The 20,537-nt window shown below is 48.8% G+C and overlaps 1 protein-coding gene across 8 annotated transcripts in view; it reads left to right on the top strand.

The window, feature by feature from the left end:
• Positions 1-11,770: 11,770 nt before the first annotated feature.
• Positions 11,771-20,537, top strand: part of PTPRE (protein tyrosine phosphatase receptor type E) — a 179,707-nt gene continuing 170,940 nt past the window's right edge. For 7 of the 8 annotated variants that reach the window (XM_043475102.1, XM_043475100.1, XM_043475099.1 and 4 more), the window contains exon 1: positions 11,771-12,011. The gene's annotated coding sequence lies outside the window, so the exon portion shown is untranslated. Of the gene's footprint in view, positions 12,012-12,120; positions 12,296-20,537 lie in introns of those variants that run through there. The other variant, XM_043475093.1, reaches the window with a different exon arrangement.

Below are 20,537 nucleotides of genomic sequence, written 5' to 3'. Positions count from 1 at the left end.
ACTTTGAGTAAACTCTGGGAGTTGGTGATGGACAGGGAGGCCTGGTGTGCTGCAGTCCATGGGGTCACAAAGAGTCGGACCTGACTGAGCTACTGAACTGAACTGAACTGGCTATTTTGAATAAAGTTGTTCTGAACTAGTCTTTCTTTGCTACGCTTTCTTTTCTTTTACTTAAACATACAGGAGAAAAATTGCTGGGACATACAGTGAAAGTGAAGTTGCTCAGTCGTGTCCGACTCTTTGTGACCCCATGGACTATAGCCTACCAGGCTCCTCTATCCATGGGATTTTCCAGGCAAGAGTACTGGAGTGGGTTGCCATTTCCTTCTCCAGAGGATCTTCCCAACTCAGACATCCAGTAAATGTAACATCCAGTAACTGCTGAAAAAACTTCAGAAGTGTTTTCCTAAATGTCTGTACCCATATGCATTCCCACAAGCAATGTGTGGTATTTCCAGTTGCTTCAGGTCCTCACCAACATTTGCTATTACCAGTGTTTTTTAAAAATGGCATTGTAACGAGTGCTTAGTAGCATCTCACTATGGTTTTGATGGTTTCACAAATATTAATGGTGTTGGACATCTTTTTATGAGCTTATTTTTTACCTATATCCTTTCTTTGGAGAATGATCTATTTGAATCTTTTGCTCTTTTCTTAAATTGGTTTGACTCTTTTTTGTTCAGTTTTAAGAGCTTTTTATATGTATATTCTGCATATAAGTCCTTTACTAGGTTTATGTTTTGCAAACATTTTCTTCCAATCTCCGGCTTGCATTTTTATTTTCTTTACAGTATCTTTCAAAGAGAAACATTTTCTAATTTGGATGAAGTCTAAGTACCAGTAGGACAGAGGAGCGGGTGGGTTACAGACCATGGGGTTGCAAAAAGTTGAACATGACTCGGTGAGTGAGCACACACACACACACACACACACACACACTAAGTGCCAATTGTTTTCATTTTGTGGATTGTGCTTTAAATGTTTGGGCTTCCCTTGTGGCTCAGCTGGGAAAGAATCCGCCTGCAATGCGGGCTTTGGCTAACCCAAGATCGCAAAGGTATTTCCCCCCTGTTTTGTTCTAGAATATTCATGAATTTAGTTTTTACACTTAAGATTATTTTCTTATTTTGAGTTTTTTTCAAAATAGTATGAAGTAAGGGCTGAGGTTCATTCTTATACCTGTGGGTATGCACTTGTTTAAGCTTGATTTCTTGAAAAGAGTATCCTTTCCCTGGTGGATTGTCTTGGCATCCCTGTTGGACATCAGATGACCACATTTGTGTGGGTCTCTTTCTGGATCCTCCATCACAAAGTCTATCTTCCCAGCTCCGTGTCAACTCCAAGCACTGTCGGTCACACTGCTTTCCAGACGCTCTTATCTGTGACCTCAGATACCTTCCTCCCACCTGTATGACCAGCCCTCAACCAAAGATTTGAGGGATGCCCTCTGCAGAACTCGAGAGCTTGCTTTGGCTTCTTTCTCTCTCTAGGGTCTTACACCAATTTTAGCCACTTTTGCTTCCCCAAACTCCGATTCTGTCTCTTCACCTCGAGGTGACTGTTGGTTCTCCACAGCTTCCTCTCCTGCACCATGCCCCGCGGATTCCTCCTTGGAAACTCAGTGATGCAGGGGTCCGTCACACCTCATTCCTTTCTTTTCTCTCAGGAATGAAAGCCCATATGTGGCCAGATGTCCAGTGTCTAGAAACCATCCTTTTACGTGTAATTTTCTTCTTTGTTGCCGAGGGCCAATCTGGTCCCTATTCTTCCATCAGGGTCAGAAGAGGCAGTCAGCGTTTATTCTTGAATGTCAGCATGGTTGCCCCATTTTCTTCCCCTCAAAATTTTGTATGTATTACTCTGTTGTCTTTTAACAATGAATGCTGCCACGCAAGAGTCTGGGGTCAACTCTATTTCTTCTCTCTGATTACGACTGTCTTATTCTGATGGCATAGTTGCAAAAGTCTCTATTCATGAAATGCAGTTGCTTGACCTGAATATATTTTGTATAGATTGTTCTGTATTTCTTTTTGCTTCTTATTCTGGGATTGTCTTTTCAATATCTCATTCGGTTCATTGCAGATACAGTGGTTTGTTTTTTTTTTTTTTGTAGCCTATTTCTGTATTCATTGAAATCCTACCTTGAGGCACGCCAGTCACTCATGCATTGGGTTACCTCTGACCTCCACGTCCACCATCTCTCCTAATAGCTTTGGTCTCTTTGTCTTCTTTCCCTGGCCTCACTGTTACCTTCTTCTGTGAGGCTAACTCATCTTTCAATCAAGTCTTATTCTAGTTTATGTATTTAATCCAAAATTGTGCGGCTTGGAGTTTCAGTCTGTCTCCCTCGCTCTAAAGCTCTCCTTTCATCTGGGTTTTCTTCTTTTGCCATCTCATCATTCATTCCTTATTTTAATAAACTCTCATTATAAGTCCTTACATAGCATAGTAGTGGTCGTGTTAGTCAGTCGGTCATGTCTGACTCTTTGTGACCCCATGGACTGTAGCCCACCAGGCTCCTCTGTCCATGGGATTCTCCAGGCAAGAATACTGGCGTGGGTGGTCGTGCCCTCCTCCAGGGGATCTTCCAGACCCAGGGATCGAACCTGGGTCTCCTGCATTGCAGGCAGATTCCTTACTGTTCGAGGGACAGAAAGAATTCTTTACCGTCTGAGCCACCAGGGAAGCCCTAGATAGCATAATACACACAGAAAAAACAATTCAGTGGATTGTGTATTTTCCAGCCCAGGAGCTTACTCTGTCTTTCTTTCCTTTCACTGTATGTCTACACAGTTGCCTTGGCTTTTTTTTTTTTTTTTTTCAATCCTGCTTATTTTTAACCTGGGCAGTTCTGTCCAACCATTGCTGTGTTCTCATATGTTGCAAGTGATTCCCCTGATAATTTTTTTACCTTAATCTGGGGTCACTTTGTCTCATCCTTCCCAAGCTTCAGCTTTCAGCTGGATGACTTTCTCACATTTTTTTCTCCCTGACTGCATCCAGGAAGAAATAACGTACAGAGCTATGACAAAATATGTAAACCAAGTTGGCTTAAGCTCACATACATCTCAGGTAATGGAAGTCCCATGCAAATCTGGTACAGGGCCACAAACCAACTCACCTGTTTTGTTCTCTTTCCCGGCTGTGTTTCTTTAGGCTCTGCTCATGAACTTTCATCCTTGTCCAGAACTTTTATCCTCTCAGCTTTAAGCTATTGCAAAAACATAAGTAAAATAGGTAGGGTCTGTGATGCTGCTACAAGTCAAGAACCTTTTCCAGCCGGGCTGGGAAAGCTCAGAGGACAGGACACTGGAGACTGCCTCCCCCTCTGCTAAGAGAGGAAGGAGGCCTGGGTCTCTTCCAGGGGCAGGGGCGGCATGAACTTAGGCTGGGGCAGACATAGCTGGGTGTGGGGACAAAAGGAAGGCGGTGTCCGAGCCCGAGCCAGTGATAAAGAGGCCGGTGCAAGCAGAGCACAGTCTGGAACACCAGGACGCCATGGACTGGAGAGCAAGACCACGCTCTGGGACGAAGGTCACGCCAGACCCAGGAGGCGGCCCTGACTCCAGACGGCCCGCCAGCCCATCATCCCGGCTCCACTGGGGCAGTTCTTGACATCTGTGAATTCCTGTCTTGAATTCCTTATTTTTTTCTATATTCATAATTTTATGAATTAACTGTGATATTATCTCCATTAGCCTAGTTGGAATAAAATATAAGATACTGTACCAGTGTGAAAACAAATACCTAGGGGTAAAAATGCAGTTCTTAGATGAAATTCTAAAATTCATACATGAAATTTTAAAATGACTGTTTTGTACTATCTGTCATTTACAATCATCTCCACCTTCCTCCACACGCATCGCTGTTAAAGGATTCTCACTTTGAAAAGTGCGGGTCTAGCTGATAAAACACCAGGAAAAGCTGTTAGTCTTGTTTTCTTTACTACAGTTTGAGGCTGCTGACTTTTCTTATGTTTGTCATGTGGGATTTTAAATGTTGGTGTTTTGTTAATTCACAAATATGCGCCCTACAGCACCTAGAGCTCTGAAGAATGTGACAGGATTTATTTTACTGTTTTTAATTAATCCAGGTACTCTTTCACTTTTGTTCTAAACTTATGTAGTTTGTGTGTGTTTTGTGATCGTTTTAATAGAGAAACTACCTAGATATGATCATAATTTTCTATTAGAAAGGCAATTTTAAAATTTTTATTTTTTTAATTAAAGCATAGTTGATTTCCAAAGTTGTGTTAATTTCATCTGTACAGCAAAGTGATTCGGTTATACATAGATGTTCTTTTTCATATTCTCTTCCATTATGATTTATCACAGGATATCAAATACAGCTCCCACTGCCATGCAGTAAGACCTTGTTTATCCAGTCTCTCTCTCTATATATATATATGTATATATATATATTTATATATGTAATACTTTGCATCTGCTAACCCCAAACTCCCACTTCACCCTTCTCCGTCCTCTCCCTTGGCAACCACAAGTCTAATCTGCATATCTGTCTGTTTCTATTTCTTAGATAAGTTTATTTGTGTCATATTTTAGATTCCACAGGTAAGTGATATCATACAACATTTGTTTTTCAAAGAGGCATTTTTTTAACACATAAAAGTCTTTCTTAGCATTTCGATGTTTCATACAACTAAATATTTAAAAACCAAATTTCTATCCTGCTTTAATAGCTGATAAGAAATGGTTGTCTATCTCCTGTTTCTTGAGAAACTTTACTTGGTATCTCAACTCTGTATTATATTACATTACCAACATTTTCCTTGGTTCCTGAAGCAAACCAAAAGTAAGGCAAAAACTAGGAGAATACTAAATCATTCCATGAGTGAAAACTTTCTGTGGATTACAGATATTAACTTCATGGTGAAAAAAAATTAACTCATTTCTTTCTGCTAGGAATCTGTTGAAGGTCTTCAAGTTTCTCAAAGAAGTTGAGGGGAAAATACACTTTTTCCAAAGCATAAAGCTCTATGATTTTTTGAATGAGGGCTAGGTGGGAGTTCCACGAATCACTTGAAGCAGGTCATGGAAGGTGTTAAATTGCTTTATTGGTTGGCCTTCCAGTGGTATTTACTCCAATTTCTAGATGTCCGTTTACTTAAGGGATTGATTCCAACTGTTTTAATCATGTAAGAAGTAATTAAGCAATTTGTCATTACAGGTGGACTGGCCATTGCCAGTCATACTCATGTATGTGAAAATTTATCTCCAGAGAATCATGAGAGAGAGAGTCATACTGCTCATCTGCTTTTAAAAGACAACTTATATATAGCGCACAGAGTGATAACCTGTGTATAGTGCTCTGTGATAACCTCGATGGGTGGGAGGGGGAGTGGGAGGGAGGTTCCAGAGGGAGCGGGTATATGTCTACATGTGGCTGAGTCACTTCGTTGTACAGCGGAAACTAACACAACATTGTAAATCAATTATACTCCAATAAAAAAAACCTATATGGTGACTGAGAATTCTATATTCATACATACGTCATATACCTGAAATGGCATATGAACACATATACTCCACATTGCATTAGAAAATGACTGGGAATAACCTGTGTGGTCTACAACAGAAGCAGAGTTAAATACATTCTGGGGCACCACATATTGGCTCTGGTGGCTAAATGAACAAAGCAAGTCTAGAAGTACTGGTGTGGAAAAATAACCACATCATGCAACTTAGGTAACAGAAAATCCATATGCGTATATGTTTACTCTGAAGGACAGACGAGGAACCGGTAACTAAGTTTGTCTCAAAAAAGGTGAACTGGTTGTCTGGGGAATAAGGAAGCAACGATACTTACATTCTTCATTGTTATACTTGTTGAGCCTTTTTCCTTTTGAGTCATGCATGTGTGTTCCTGATTTTTTAAGTATAAAGTTAACTGCTATTTAAGGGCTTCCCTGGTGGCTCAGAAAGTAAAGCGTCTGCCTGCAATTCGGGACACCAAGGTTCCATCCCTGGGTCAGGAAGATCCCCTGGAGAAGGAAATGACAACCCACTCCAGTACTCTTGCCTGGAAAATTCCAAGGATGGAGGAGCCTGGCGTGCCGCAGTCCATGGGGTCGCAAAGAGTCGGACACGACTAAGGTGACTTCCCATGCGTGCACGTATTCTAGGCTTACAGTAAGGATTTCTATAGACCTATTCTAACAGAAGATTTAACCAGTGTTGCATCCAGCAAATGATTAAAAAAAAAAAAAATAGACCAACAAAGAAGCAGGAAAATCTATAAGGACCAAAAAACTCAATAGATGCACACTCAAAGATGACACAGATGCTAAAATTAGCCAAGAATTTAGAAGTGTTATAATGAATATATTAAAGGGTTTAAAAGAAAAGCTGAATACAATATGAAGAACCTTAGCAAAGAAATAAAAATTAGTTTTAAAATAACCAAATAAAAATTCTGGGAGGGGGGACTGGGATGGGGAATACGTGTAAATCTATGGCTGATTCATATCAATGTATGACAAAACCCACTGGAAAAAAAAATAAATAGATAAAGGGGAGAAAAAAAATAAAATAAAATAATCAAATAAAAATTCTAAGACCTAAAGACACAATATCTGAAATGAAAATTTCTCCAGAAGGACTTAGGAGAAGATTAAGCATTGTAAAAGAAATGATTGTCAGGCTTAAATATAGAGCAGTAAAAACTGGACAAACTGAAACAGACAGACGGAAAAAGGCTTAAAATTTAAAGAGCTTCAGGGACCTATGGGACAATGTTAGGAGATGTTACGTACATAAATGAATTCCCTGCAAAGGGGACAAGCAGAAAACATTTTTGAAGAAATAATGGCTGAAAAGTTCCCAAATATGATGAAAACTGCAAACTGATATTATAACCTGTAAGATATACTTTATGAACTAAGAAGCAGGACTAATCCCAACTGTGAAAGAGACAAAGAAAACTGCACTAAGATGTAATTTAATAAAATTTCTAAAACAATCACAATGAGAAAATCTTTAAAGTAGTGAGAGGAAAAAAAGATATATTGCCTAAATTACTAGATAAATTGCCTAAATGTTGATATGGGTAATATACCGTGAAACTTGGAAGAGATTTTGCTGGGTGAAAGAAACTAGAAATGGAAGAGTATACACTCTATGATTCCGTTTAAGCTTCTGTTTAAGATCAGGTTAAGCTATTTATGGTAACAGACATCAAAACAGGAGCTACCTTTAGGAGAAGTGGAGAATTTTCCAGGAAAACGCACAAGAGACCTTTCTAGAGTGATATGTTCAGTATCTTGATAGAAGCGTTTGTCTTCATCCATTAAATTGTACACTTGTTGTGACTGTTGATCAGGGTTTTTCCAACAAATCAGCTCCTTGCATCAGGTGGCCAAAGTACTGGAGCTTCAGCTTCAGCATCAGTCCTTTCAACAAATATTCAAAGGTTGATTTCCTTTAGGATTGACTGGTTTTATCTCCTTGCTGCCCAAGGGACTCTCAAGAGTCTTCTCCAGCACAATTTGAAAGCATCAATTCTTTAGCACTCAGTCTTCTTTATGGTCCACCTCTCACATCTGTACATGACTACTGGAAAAAGCATAGCTGTGACCTTACAGACCTTTGTCAGCAAAGTGATGTCTTTGCTTTTTAATACGCTGTCAAGGTCTGTCACAGCTTTCCTTCCAAAGAGCAAATGTCTTTTAATTTTGTGGCTATAGTCACCATCCACAGTGATTTTGGAACTCAAAAATATAAAATTTGTCACCATTTCCACTTTTCCACCACCTATTTGCCTTGAATTGAAATTCCAACACTTTGGCCACCTGATGATGCAAAGAGCCAACTCATTGGAAAAGACCCTGATGATGGGAAGGATTGAAGGCAGGAGGAGAAGGGGGAGACAGAGGATGAGATGGTTGGATGGCATCACTGACTCGATGGACTTGAGTTTGAGCAAGCTCCAGGAGATAGTGAAGGACAGGGAAGCCTGGCGGGCTGCAGTCCATGGGGTCACAGAGTCAGATATGGCTTAGCAACTGCATGACAGCAATGAGACCAGACACCATAATATTAGTTTTTTGAATGTTGAATGATCTCTATAATACACAATAATTCACCAACAAAAAGTAATTCAAGGTGGGAAAAGGGGGTTAGAATGCTGTGAGGACCTAGAGGAGAGAATTATTGGTTTTTCTGTGACAATAGAGAAAATTTCCCGCAAAGGGCCTGGCCTTGTGAGTTCACTGGTTAGTCAATGTTAACACTTGGGCATAATTTGGGAAAAGAAGAGGGATAATAGATGGGCAATATGAAAATGGAAGGTTCTGGATCCCCTAGAGTTACTCACTCTGGGACATTCTAGAGACTGGAGTAGCCAACCTGAACTGCTTCTGTGTGGAAACAGGTCCTGAAACTAGCCCTCCTTTCTGCCCCTGCTCTGCAGTCAACAGTCACCAAGTCCTTCTGCTTTTATCTCCGACTGCTGAATGATTTTTGTTCATGTTTCTGGACGATGTTTAAACGCAAGCTCATTTCTCTCTACAGATCCAAGTTTGCCTTTTTTTTTTGCTTCTTCTTCTAGAGACCATTTCTGGCCTCAACATCTTAACATTAATTGGCATCTGTTGAGCCCTTAAAGCGTGACGAGCATTATCTGGGTTGCTGCAGAGAAATCCAGAGGCCCCGTCCTCCAGTAAAATGGGAGACACACAACAACAGTTTGCCTCACTAGCCCCAGGAAGACTGCCTCCAGCTGTGTTTTATTTTATTTTTTATTTTTTTCATTTATTTTTATTAGTTGGAGGCTAATTACTTTACAATATTGTAGTGGTTTTTGTCATACATTGACATGAATCGGCCATGGATTTACATGTATTCCCCATCCCGATCCCCCCTCCCACCTCCCTCTCCACCCGATTCCTCTGGGTCTTCCCAGTGCACCAGGCCCGAGCACTTGTCTCATGCATCCAGCCTGGGCTGGTGATCTGTTTCACCCTAGATAATATACATGTTTCAATGCTGTTCTAGCATCCAGCTGTGTTTTAAAGGAAAGGGGATGCGGGGCTTGGGGAAGAGGAGGAGGGGAGAGACAGGCAGGAGGAGAGCCTATGTAGGGTGGAAGACAGTTTAAACAGGAAGTGCCTCAGGGCTTAAAGAGGAAGCTGGGTTAGTAAGAAGGGCTGTGTTCTGGGGTCATAAAGATGAGAGTGCATAGGTGTTCAGGATGGCAAGAGGCTGCGGGTGGTCCTCAGAGCCTCAGGAATAAGGGAGCTGACTCTGAAGTCAGGAGGGGCGGAAGGAAGATGGATATGGAGGGTCAAAGGGCTTCCAAAGGGAAATCAACGTGACCCTGGAGGCATGCCTCTGACAACATGCTCTTGTGTGACAGCGATGAATGTCTTTAGACCTTTAGACTTCGGAGGTTGAGGGAGATTGCTTAATTCCAGGAAGCATCCCTGGGGTCCCGCAGAGAGGACATTACTGGGAGAGCGGGGCCATCTGCCCACGCCATGTTCCCCCGGCTGTGGACTTTCCAGCAGCAGATGTCTGACAAAGGCAACTTGTCCTCTCGTCTTGCATCACAGTCTCCGCCTCTGCAGCCCTGCAGTGTTAACAAGCAAAACTGTGCTCATCAGGGTTTGAAACGATCGCCTCCTGTGCGGAAGTCTGGCTCCGGAGGCCACCGAGGCTGGGAACTGACTGCTGGGTGGAGTCACCGGCCTACCTGGCCCCACCTGACCTGGGCTGTTCCCCCCAGGGCGTGCTCCAGAGGCAGCCGACTGCCCTGCTGGGCTCCACGGTGACCGGGCTGCCTGGCGCTGCAGCCGGGGCCCTTCCGCCTCTGATCTGTCAGTCCACAGGCTTTTATTGGGCCCCTCCCAGCTATGGTGTTGTGTCAGGAGCTGGAGATGGAGAGGTGATGGAGCAGGCGCGGCGTGGACTGTCTCAGAGCTCACTGCCCTGAGGAGGGGGAGGGGCAGGAGGGAGGAAAGACTGACACCCAACAAGGGAATCAGTGTGTTCCCAACAAGGGGATACACCTTGTGTGTGTATCCACATGTGGAGCAGAAGGGAGCGGTGCGGGGTCGTTTCCCAGAGGCAGTCAGGAGGAAGGTGCTGGCCAGGTACCAAGGCGGGGAGTCCCAGGTGGGGAAGAGCTGGACTCTGACCCTGAGAGAGGGTGCTGGGGGGCTGGAGCCCAGGGCCCGGGAGCTGCTGAGACGTCAGGCAGAGCCTCCCAGCAATATGGCTTTTATTCCAAATGGAAGCTTTTAAGCAGAAAATTGGCAGGAACTGGTTTCATTTGGAGGGGTCTCCCTTGATGGTGTGCTTAGAATGGACTGCCTAAAAAAAGAATGAGTCTGAAGTTGGGGGACACTGTAGTCATCAGATGCAGGCGGTGGAGCAGAAAGGAGGGGACACAGTCAAGAGGCACTTAGGAGCTAGACAGGACATGGACGTTGGGCTGCGTTAGAGATGGGACGAGGGGAGACAGGAAGCCTGCAGAGAAACAGAGTCAGAGCAAGGGCTGGGTCTGCCTGGCAGACAACCAGGAGGTCAGAGCGTGGAGGAGAGGGCCACATAGGCTACGCTGTTTTGGAGCTCCCTGCGTGGAGATGGTATTTAAAGCCCTGGCACCAAACAGGTGCCCAGGGACAGCGTGGGCAAAGCGCCGAGTTCAAGTTCTGCACTCTTTCATCTCTCTTTACACCATGTGGAAGGGATATATAGCATTGCAGATTTGCAGATGGTCCCAGCCGATAGGCGGCCACCCTCCCCGGCCTTTGGAGACTACAGCTGTGTCCAGAACAGGTGCCAGGAGTCCCAGGAGGTGTCTGCTGGCTACTGATGCAGGCAGGGTACATCCCCTAAGTGCCACCTGCTCACCATCGGTCCTGTCCTTCACAAGCCCTCCTGAGTGAGGTCCCTGCCAGGAGGAGGCATCTCCCACGTGAGCGCGGGAGCCGGAGCCTAACCTGGAGGGCACAGCACCAAGGCTCAGAACCAAGTTAACACAACGGGTGTCCTCTCTGCCCTTCCCCGCGGGATTCCCTTCACTCTGAAACTTCTCCAGGAAGCTTTCAGGAAGTCTTCCAGAAAGCAGTCCCTGAGAAGACCGGGTTCAGACCCTTCCTGGCAGGCCCTTCTCCTCCGGTGCCTGCAGATTGCTGCCTCAATGACAAGTGCACGCCTGCCTGCTAAGTCCTGTTCGACTCTGTGCGGCCCCATGGACTGTAGCCCGCCAGGTTCCTCTGTCCCTTCTTGTCCAGCCCAGAATACTGGAGTGGGTGGCCATGCCCACCTCAGGAGATCGTCCCCATCCAGGGATCGAACCCGCGTCTCCTGCATTGGAGGCAGATTAAGCACAGTACAACATCCACCCAGCGGTACCCCCATTCCCTCTTTACAGGGAGGGAGACAGCAGCTCTAGAGATTTCTGGGCTCTCCTACGTTCTGGGCGCCTGCCCTCTGCCCTCCTGAACCAAGGGCATGACCCAGAGTGGGCGTCCAGCCACTCCAGTCCCTGGTGTCCAGGACCAAGGCTGAGAAGGAAGGGCCTTTCCCGCTTGTAAGAGGGTCACACCCTGGTACCGACAGTTCGCCCGGGGCCGGGCAGTGGGGCCGCGCGGCCAGGGTCCCCGCGCGCGGGGCGGCCGCGTGGGTCAAGGTCCGGGGCGGGCGGCTGGTCCCTGCGGGGCGGGCCGGGTGCGCTCCCCGCGCCGGGCACCAGGCGTCGCCTCCGCTCCTCGCTGCGCCGGCCCCCGCCCCCGCCGCGGAGCCCGAGCCAGCGGCGCGGAGGAGGCGGCGGCGGCCGCGGGGACCCGGCCCCACAAATTTCCTGCTCGGCGGCGGCGGCGCAGGCGGCGCCCGGACCCCGCGGCCTCCGCGCGTCCCCACGAGCCTCCTGCGCGCCCGGCGGGGACGGCGGGGACGGCGGGGCGCCCCGGAGGGCGGCGGGCGGGCGCCCCGGGAGATGCGGAGTCGCCGCGGCGGCGGGATCGGCGCGAGCGCCCCGGCTCCTGGGAGGTGAGTGCGCGCGCGAGGGTTCGCGGACCGGGCCCCCGCCCCCCCGCGAGCCCCTGCGGGTGGCCGTGCGCCCGGGGCGGCCTGAGCAGGCCAGGGACACCCCGCCTCGGCCGACGCCGCGGGAAGGAGGGGCCGCACCCGGGTGCCGGGTCCCTGAGCCGGGTCGCTGCCGGCCCGGGAGCGCGCCCGGTGCCGGCGTCTGTGGGAGCGAGCGACCCCCGCCATCGGGCCCCCCGAGGTGGGGGTACCCCCCTCGTCCCCCGCCAGCCCAACTTGGCGACCAGGTAGGCAGCTCTCTTGGGCTCCCTCTGGGTAAACGGACCAGCAGAGCGAGTGTGCCTGCGGGTGGCGATGGCGACAGGGCGACGTGTGTGAAGGCAGGCGAGACCCAGAGGGGGTGCGGGCGCGTGTGTTGGGGGCTGCAGCACGCAGGGGTCAGACCCGAGCCTTCGGAGAAAGTGACTCCGAGTTGCAGCAACTCCGCGAGCTGCGTGGGCTGCTGTCCGGGCGCCCCTGGCCTTCCCAGGGAGGGCAGGGGAGTGGGGTGCGCTGTGGGGCTTCAGAGATGCGGCAGGGAGCGCTGGGGCAAGTGAGCACTCCCCACTGGCCCAGACTGGCCGACGGTGTCCCCGGGGTGACCTGTCAGAGCTCCTGCGCCGGAGCGCAGCACAAAGCCAAGCCTGCCAGCTCCCCGGGACCATCTGGGAAGGGCTGGACAGCCCCTCGGATGGAGAGGCAGAGCCAAGCCCGGAGTGATTGTGCTGGACTTGACCTAAATTCCTTCCTGGCTTGGCAAGCCTTTCTAGAAAGGTGAAACAATTATACTTGCAGAATTATGCCATTGATCTCTGATGAGGACCACTCTACCAGAGTTCCCACCCAGGAAACTCCAGGAAAGAGGATTGCGGCTCAGTTGTGCTCTAGAGCGGAAGGTGGTGGGTTGGGATGACAACCAGCAAAGGCTGGTCACGTGTTTCAGAAGTTCCTGTGCCCCTGTCCAGCCAGCTCCTGACCCCGGGTGCCCCTTGACCTCGGGTGCTTGGAGGGCTTTGTGTCTCAAAGGTCAGTGAAATCCTGATTCTGCAAAATAAAGACCTATGCCTATTTCAGCTGTGGGTGGGGTGGGCTGGGGGGTGAAGGGAGGGCTGAGCCTTTGCAGAACCAGAGCTCTCAGTCGAAGGAGGGTGCAAAGGGGTGGCTGTGGGTGTCCTGACCGCCGCGGTCACTCAGCCTTTGTGGCATGGGGCAGCACTCTGTGTGCGAAGAGCGTTGGAGGTCCAGGCTTTCTGAGGATAGCCTGGAAGCCTTCGGGGAGCAAAAGGCCAGGTGGTGACATGAGACAGGCCCTTCCCAGATGTGGCACTGCCTCTGACCATGACCTCTGGCCTTTGTTCACTGATGGCAGCGATGCTCGTGAATCAACCACTGCCCCCCACCCACCCTGGAAACTTTCCGCGTGTCAGCAAGAGCTAAGATCTAGATTTGTTTCTATAGAAGGCGGGTCGTTGGCTGAATCCAGATGGTTTTAGATGTAAAACCGTAGCCACTCAGCGCCCCCAGCCACGTAGGTGGTGGGCACTGAATGAGGAAGCCCCGTGACTGTCACTGGGAGGCCTCTTGTGGAGGCGCAGAGGGTGTGAAGCTGCTGGCAGGCCCGCAGCCCTGCGCGGGGCCACTTCTCAGCTCTGTGGAGGGGCCTCCCCCGGCCGGTGCCCCACGGAAGCCAGCGGACGCCTTCTGGAGCTCCATGTCCTCATGCTTTACCCCTCCCATCCATCCGTGGGGGGGTGTGTGTGTGCAAATCATCCACCCGGAGAGGGGCTGCAGTGGCCGTGGGGTGGGGGCCCAGGGTCCATCAGAGAGGGTGTTTTGAAGGCAGATGCGTGAGGAGTTGGCCACAGTTGAGGGCTGGTTAGTCGTGGAGCTGGAACGTGGATAAGGGTCTCCTCTACACTATACTTTTCTCTCCGGCGGCATCACCCCAGGCCAAGCTGCTCGCTTTTAACAGGTCAGAAGCACGTCCTGTCCTAGGCCTGTCCTCTGTGAGTCCCAGGCTCAGGCGCCCACTTGGCATTTCTTCTGGGGTGGCAAATGCCCCCAACTCAACACGTCCCATCACACCTGTGACCTCCCACCCAGCCCAACACCGCCTAATGTTTCCTTTATCCTTCTAATCTCACCAGCCTCCATCCTGCTGTGGAAAAGACGGGCTGGATTGTTATTTCCCCGAGGAAAATGCTGTGTTCTCAGCACCCAGCCAGGTACCTGACAGGAGGCTCTGGCAACTCATCAGTGGACAAATGGAAACATTTTTAGAAACTGGTCTGAGAATGTAGAGGCCTTTGTGTGTTTTTAGGGGATGTTTGTTGTGGTTGATAGGCAGCCACCCTTTTTTTTTTTTTTTTAAACATTGATGGAGAGAGAAGAGACACCTGCCTAGGGACCACACAGCCAGTGCTTCTAGAGATGCTGAACATACTTGCTAAAATGACTGTCTGACCTGGAACAAAGCGACCTCAGATGACCTCCCCAGGAGGCAAGTTGGGACACCATGGAAGTAACTTTCCATTTCTTTATTTGACACGTTTTTTCCATTTATAATGTTTGAGTTACCCTGATAGAGGTTCTGCTGTTAAAACAGGAACAAATATATCCATTAAGATAAAGACTGGCCTTCTTAATATTTGATGATCACTAGGAAAAAATTGCATATTCCAAGCACGCTGCCTTCTAGTGAACCCATGGGTCCATGCTCCCTGAAGGCAGCCCCAGGCTTCCTAGATCCTCTAAGGTGGAGCCTGCTCAGCCTCCTAACCTGAATCTCCCTCCCCCTTGTCTCCATCTTTGGGACTCCTACCCATACCTCAAGGCCCACTCCAAATGCCTGGGTCTCCACAAAGCCTTCCTAACCCCTCTACCTAAGGTCATTAGTGTTTGCAGAATCCACACTAGCGGACACATAACATACCCTTTGTATGCCATCTGAAGTGCCCGTTCAAGTCAATGCAGTGCGCTATGCCAGTTAACTTTATTTTTTTCATGATAATTTGAACAAGGATGTAAGATCTGTGTGATTTAGTATTCTAATCTCATAACATGAACTGTGCGCCTTGAACCAATCCGTTCTTTAACACACATCGTTGACTCTTGAGTGTTAGAGGGATCTGGGAGGCAGAGATGCAGTCTTTTATGTGCATTAGCCTTCATCCACAGGCTGGATTAAACCAGGCTGTGTGCAAGATGCAAGCCAGCCAAATCCGGGGTCAAGAAGCAGTATGGTCTAGAACTAGGGTGGCCCCAGAGTCAAGAGAAGGGCTTCTTTATTCTAGGAAATAAAGGCTGTGAAGCCACGGACTTCCCCCCAAACCCTCAGAACTTCACACTTCTTGTCTCCAGAGAGAGACGTGTGGGCACTGGGCCATCTCTGAGCCCCTCCTAACCCCAGGGTGCTGGCTGATTTCACCCTGTTCACTTGGTCCAGGTGGTGCAGCTTCCCCCACACCACCCCCATCCCCGGACCCCGTCCACAGCTGGGCTGCCTCCCACTGCTGGGTCACCACAGGGGCCACGTGTCTGTCTGCTCTGGGTGCCGGGCCTACACAGAGTATGATTAGGCTCATGGGCACTTTTAGCGTGCTGTTAGTTTTATGTGCTGACCCCAGACACACCAGAAGGCTCCTCTGGAGCGCTAACTTCTCACTGTTGCACGTCACTTACATTTTTCTCCGATAGTAGAGTGCTGGATGACCTTCTGGATGGATGGGGTGTTAGATCAGCTGCAACAGAGGTAAAGGGGTTTCGGTGAATTTCACAGATGGCGGGCGCACAGTTGTGGGGGGGGCAGCGTCTGCGGGGTTCGGGCTAGGAGAGCCCTCGTTTGGGGATTACCACACTGGCTTCCTTTGCTTCTCTCCGTCTGGCTGCTGTTCCCCAAACCTCGTCCATCAAGGGCCACCCCACCCAGGTGTTCGAACCCAGGAGTTTTGATGTGGTTCGCAGCCTCTTTGAACTCACACAGCTCCCGGCTCAGAGCCAGAAACGTGAGCCTGATGTCTTTCTTTCAACTTCTCATACACTTCAAAGGAGTTGTCGAAGCTTATGAAATTAAAAAAAAAAATTTTTTTAACATTATCTTTCAGAAAAGCAGCATATCCTTTTATATTGATCTCCAGAAAAAAAGAACCAAGTAAATACATTTTTTCAATGTGTGTTTTAAAATATGTTTCAAGTACAATCAAGAATCCCACTTAACACATCATTGACCATAAGCATTAGCTTCTGCAAAAATCCCTGTCAATGATGTGTTAGTGTAGCCGGTGAATGTAACCTGGACGAGATAACCCAAAAGGGGGCAACGTTTTCTTTCCCCCTGAAACAAATAGAAACTCCATTTGAGGACAGAAGGGGAAAAATTATCCTTGGTTAGAGAATTCCATGGACAGAGGAACCTGGCAGGCTACAGTCCTTGGGGTCATGCAAAGAGCTGGACATGACTGAGCAACTAACATTTTCACTTTCGCTTTTCATGTGCTAAAATCCTGAAGCATTTTGGACAAGCCTTTGCTGTTACGTTTATTGGGTGGGGAGTGAGGGACTGATGGGAAAGCTAGTCTGGACCCTGGGGCTGGGCTCCAGCAGCAGTAAGTGTGACGTGGGAGAGGGGCTCGTGCCAGAATGAGTGTTGAGCGTCCCCCCTTCCCCGGCAGCTGCGTGGCTGCATCATCCTCCCCAGGGATGAAGGATGCTCGCCAGGTGCCCGGAGCTCCCAGAATAGCCCGGCTTCCACGGGAAGTGGACAGACCCCAGAGTGCACCAGGAGAGGAGGCTTTGTGCTGAGATCTCTCCCCTGATCGCAGTCATTTCACTCTGTCTGAGAACCAACAGTGAATCTAAGCCCCGGGCTCCGCTCGTCACTGGGAGGCACCCAGCCCAGGGCTCAGAGCACAGACTGGACCAGAGGGATAGGGTCAAGGCTGGGCTCTGGGCGCTGAGGTTAGGGGCGAGTGACTTCACACGCCTCCTGGTGTGGTCTTCCCTGTTTGTAGGCGCGATGGGCCTACACGTCCCCAATGTGGGGACGTCCCCACGATCGCACGTCCCCAACAGAGCTGTCGTGTGGAAGGGTTGCCGTCACCTGAGCGAGCTTGCCAGCCGGTGATGGCACAGCCTCGTGTCCAGGCTCAAGATGACCTGAACTCTGATCTCTGCTCGGACGCATCTGCTTTGTCCTCAGAGCAAGTCACGCCACGTCCACTGTCTAAGACGCAGGCATCATTTTTGGCTATTAATGTCCTGAGATCTATTTGGTCATTTCCAGCCAAACATTAGTCACTGATACTTGCAGTCGAGGGCCAACAATTTCCATGTTTCTTCTCAGCCGGGATTTGTGAAAGTCCTGTCGCCTAGCTGCTTGGTTACAATGTGTTGTTCTGAGGGACCTTTGGACTCAGCCTTTTTATTTTGTCCCTCACCCCAAAGGGCCTTGGTATTGTCAGGCAGTGTCCCTGGCCTGGGGCTCCCACAGGTCGGCTAGGCCGAGTTCAGTTGGCTTGCAGCAGACTTGGCCCTGACTGTTTGGTCAACGTGCATGAGGGCCCTGGGAGTTGGGGGGCTCAGAGTCTGGTCGGTGCCGGCTCCTGGGCCGGCAGGCCCCCCGTTAAACTGTGGGAGCCCCGGCCTCGCTTTCTGCTCCTGTTCCACAGGCTGGCCTCGAAGAGGGGCACCCACTTCCGTGACTTGATGTCACGGGCCATCCTCCCCCGCTCACTCACTCCCCCGCCCCACCTCACTCACCAGTCTGTCTGGATGCTTGTCATGGAATAAAGCTTTTCTTTTGTCATTTGAAATATGGCTCAGAAGGGGCTCTGAGGATACAAGGGGTCAGTTTTTCTTACAATTTTCCCAGGGCTGGCCTGCTCATAGCCATTTTATACTAATGCACTTGGTACAAAGCGGAGACAGAGAGACTCAGATACTGAGCTTTTATCTTCCAGTCGTTGTCATCTAAGGAGGCCTCCAAACTCCCTTTCAGTCCAGAATGGGAGCCCTGGATCTAGGTACCTGTAGGCAGGAATTAAATTCCAGAGTGTAGTTTCAGATGGTTTCAGAGAGCAAAAGGGTGACCTGTCACTCCTTTTAAGCATGGGGCTACCAGTTAGACTACACTCACTGAACCACAGAAGGAGAAACTCTCTCACAATTCCAGGGGCACAGGGGTGGGGAATCAGTGTGAATTAACCAGAAGCCAGAATATGTGTGTCCTTATATGACATTCAAGGGTTTGCAGTAATTCAGTTTGGGCTCTGAAACTGTTGCCTTAAGGTACTTGCTTTAATGACTACTAGACACCTAAGTGCTCTTCCAAGGAGATTAAAATATTTTAACTTCTTAACCATGTACAAATAAACCCATCTTAGTTGGCTAATCAAAAGAAACTCTCCTTTGCAACCATGTTATTTCAAAGCTTCTCAAAACCTGCCTGTCACTAGTAAAATCATTCCTTGTAGACACTTTTCTTCAGGAGGTGGTTTTCCTGGCTCTGAAAGTGGCCTTAGTTTTATAAACAGCTGAACATTTAAGTCCTGGACATAAAAATGCTTTGAAACAGTCACCCTGTCCTTCAAGTTCAAGTGCAGTTGGCTCAGCACCCTCTCCTTCTGAGCTTTTGGCAGCACTTTATTAAGTGCATCAGTAATTCAATAAATTACTTTTCAGCCGTGTTGCGAGCATCAGCTAAAGCTCAGTCATGTATTGGAGATGGTATCAGTCTGCTCATTTAAATTCCTTGGAGCAAAGTCCTGATTTTGGCTCAACATAATATAAAGAGGCAAGAGCCAGAAATTTAATAATTTTGCACAGAATTGTGCCAAGCGAGGCCTATTCTTAGCCAGCCAACAATATTCTTTCAAAGGATCTTCCTTGGTTTTCATTGAATGTGGGTAGTATGGGGAAGCAGCCTGTAAGGTGGTATGGAAGGGACGATGGGGATTTAAGCATTTGTTGAGTATTGGTGGTGTACTCAAATCGGGCTTAACCCTGGCGTTATGAAGCGGTCACGGCCCCTGTCCTGGGGGTTCCCTCCAGTCCAGCGGTCCCCAAACTTTTTGGCACCAGGTTTCGTGGAAGACAGTTTTTCCGTTAAGTGGGAAGTGGGGAATGGTTTGGGGATGATTCAAGGGCATTACATTTACTGTGCACTTTATTTCTCTAATTATTACATCAGCTCCACCTCAGATCATCAGACATTAGATCCTGGAGGTTGGAGTCCCCTGCCCTACACCCGTAGGAGGGCAAAATTGGTCGTTTCCAGGGCATATATAATGTAAATGTGGATGCAGAGGTGGAGCAGAGTTGCCACCACGGGCTTGTGAAGTGGGGCCTGGAAGAGCTTCGCCAGCGAGCTGGCGTCATGTTCAAGAATGTTTCCTTGGCGGCCAACAGGCCTAGAACATTCCAGACAGACTTCCCTGTGCTTGCCTGGCGGTGAGAAGTGGCATGACCTCTCTGGGAACGGCGGGTGACTCAGGGGACCTGGAACCCAGGAGTGAGGAGGCTGGAACCAAACAGATGGAAGAGCTTGGCCTTCTCCAGACCCTTATCAGCATCTGGGCTCTGTCTGATGTGGAATCTAAACTATGCCACAAGTGAACTGATCCATGAAACAGAATCAGACATAGAGAACAGACTGGTGGTTTCTCAGGGAGAAGGGGGTTGAGGGGGATACAGGTAGGAGTTTGGGGTTCTCAGATGCAAAGTATTATTTATAGGATGGATAATCAGCAAAGTCCTACTGCACAGCACAGAGAACCGTATTCAATAGCCTGTGATTAATCATAATGGAAAAGAAAAACTCCATAAAGAAGTAACTGAAAGACAACACCAATTCTGCCCTTTTTGTTTTAGGCTTTATCTGTCTGAGATGGTTGGGGACCCACGTGATCCCCTCGTTTAGAGCCTGAGGGTGATGCCTGCCCCCCGGGGAGCATCCTAAGACTTGCTGCGGTCACGATGCCCATTCCCGGGACCACGTCCTGACTCGGACTGAGCCTCCTTCTCATGTTCTCATGAGAGAAGGGGCAGGCTGACCCCTCACCTCCCTCCTGTATCTGACCCCCTGGTCACGCTTTGGGGTCTCGGGAAATGGAGGCCCCTCATCTACTTCCATCACTTGAAAGCCCAGCCTATCTGTCTGTTTCCACAGGAGGCGAACGTGCCAGCCCCCAGCAGAGCCTGGAGGAGAGGGACTCCCGCCTCACGCCCAGGCCTGCCTCTTCTGTCTGCCTGGCCTGAGTCTCACCGGCCCGGCCCTCTGGGTGTGGTTTCTGCCCGGCCAGCTGCATCCACGCGGTATTTCAGAAGGCGGTCAGCCACGCGGGTGCTTCTGGTGCCTGGCATGCTTTTGTTTAGCAAATGATTTATTATTTGTTGTATTAAAATGCACATCCTGAATGAATGGGCAGTGCCGGGCAGAAATCAATGAGATCAATCCTAGTTACTTTACTGTGCAGAGGATTTTCTTTCTTTTTC

Source organism: Cervus canadensis, chromosome 8, assembly GCF_019320065.1.
Source record: "Cervus canadensis isolate Bull #8, Minnesota chromosome 8, ASM1932006v1, whole genome shotgun sequence".
NCBI lineage: Eukaryota > Metazoa > Chordata > Mammalia > Artiodactyla > Cervidae > Cervus > Cervus canadensis.
Note: the sequence above shows the minus strand (reverse complement) of the source record. Positions and strands in the feature narration are given on the sequence as shown.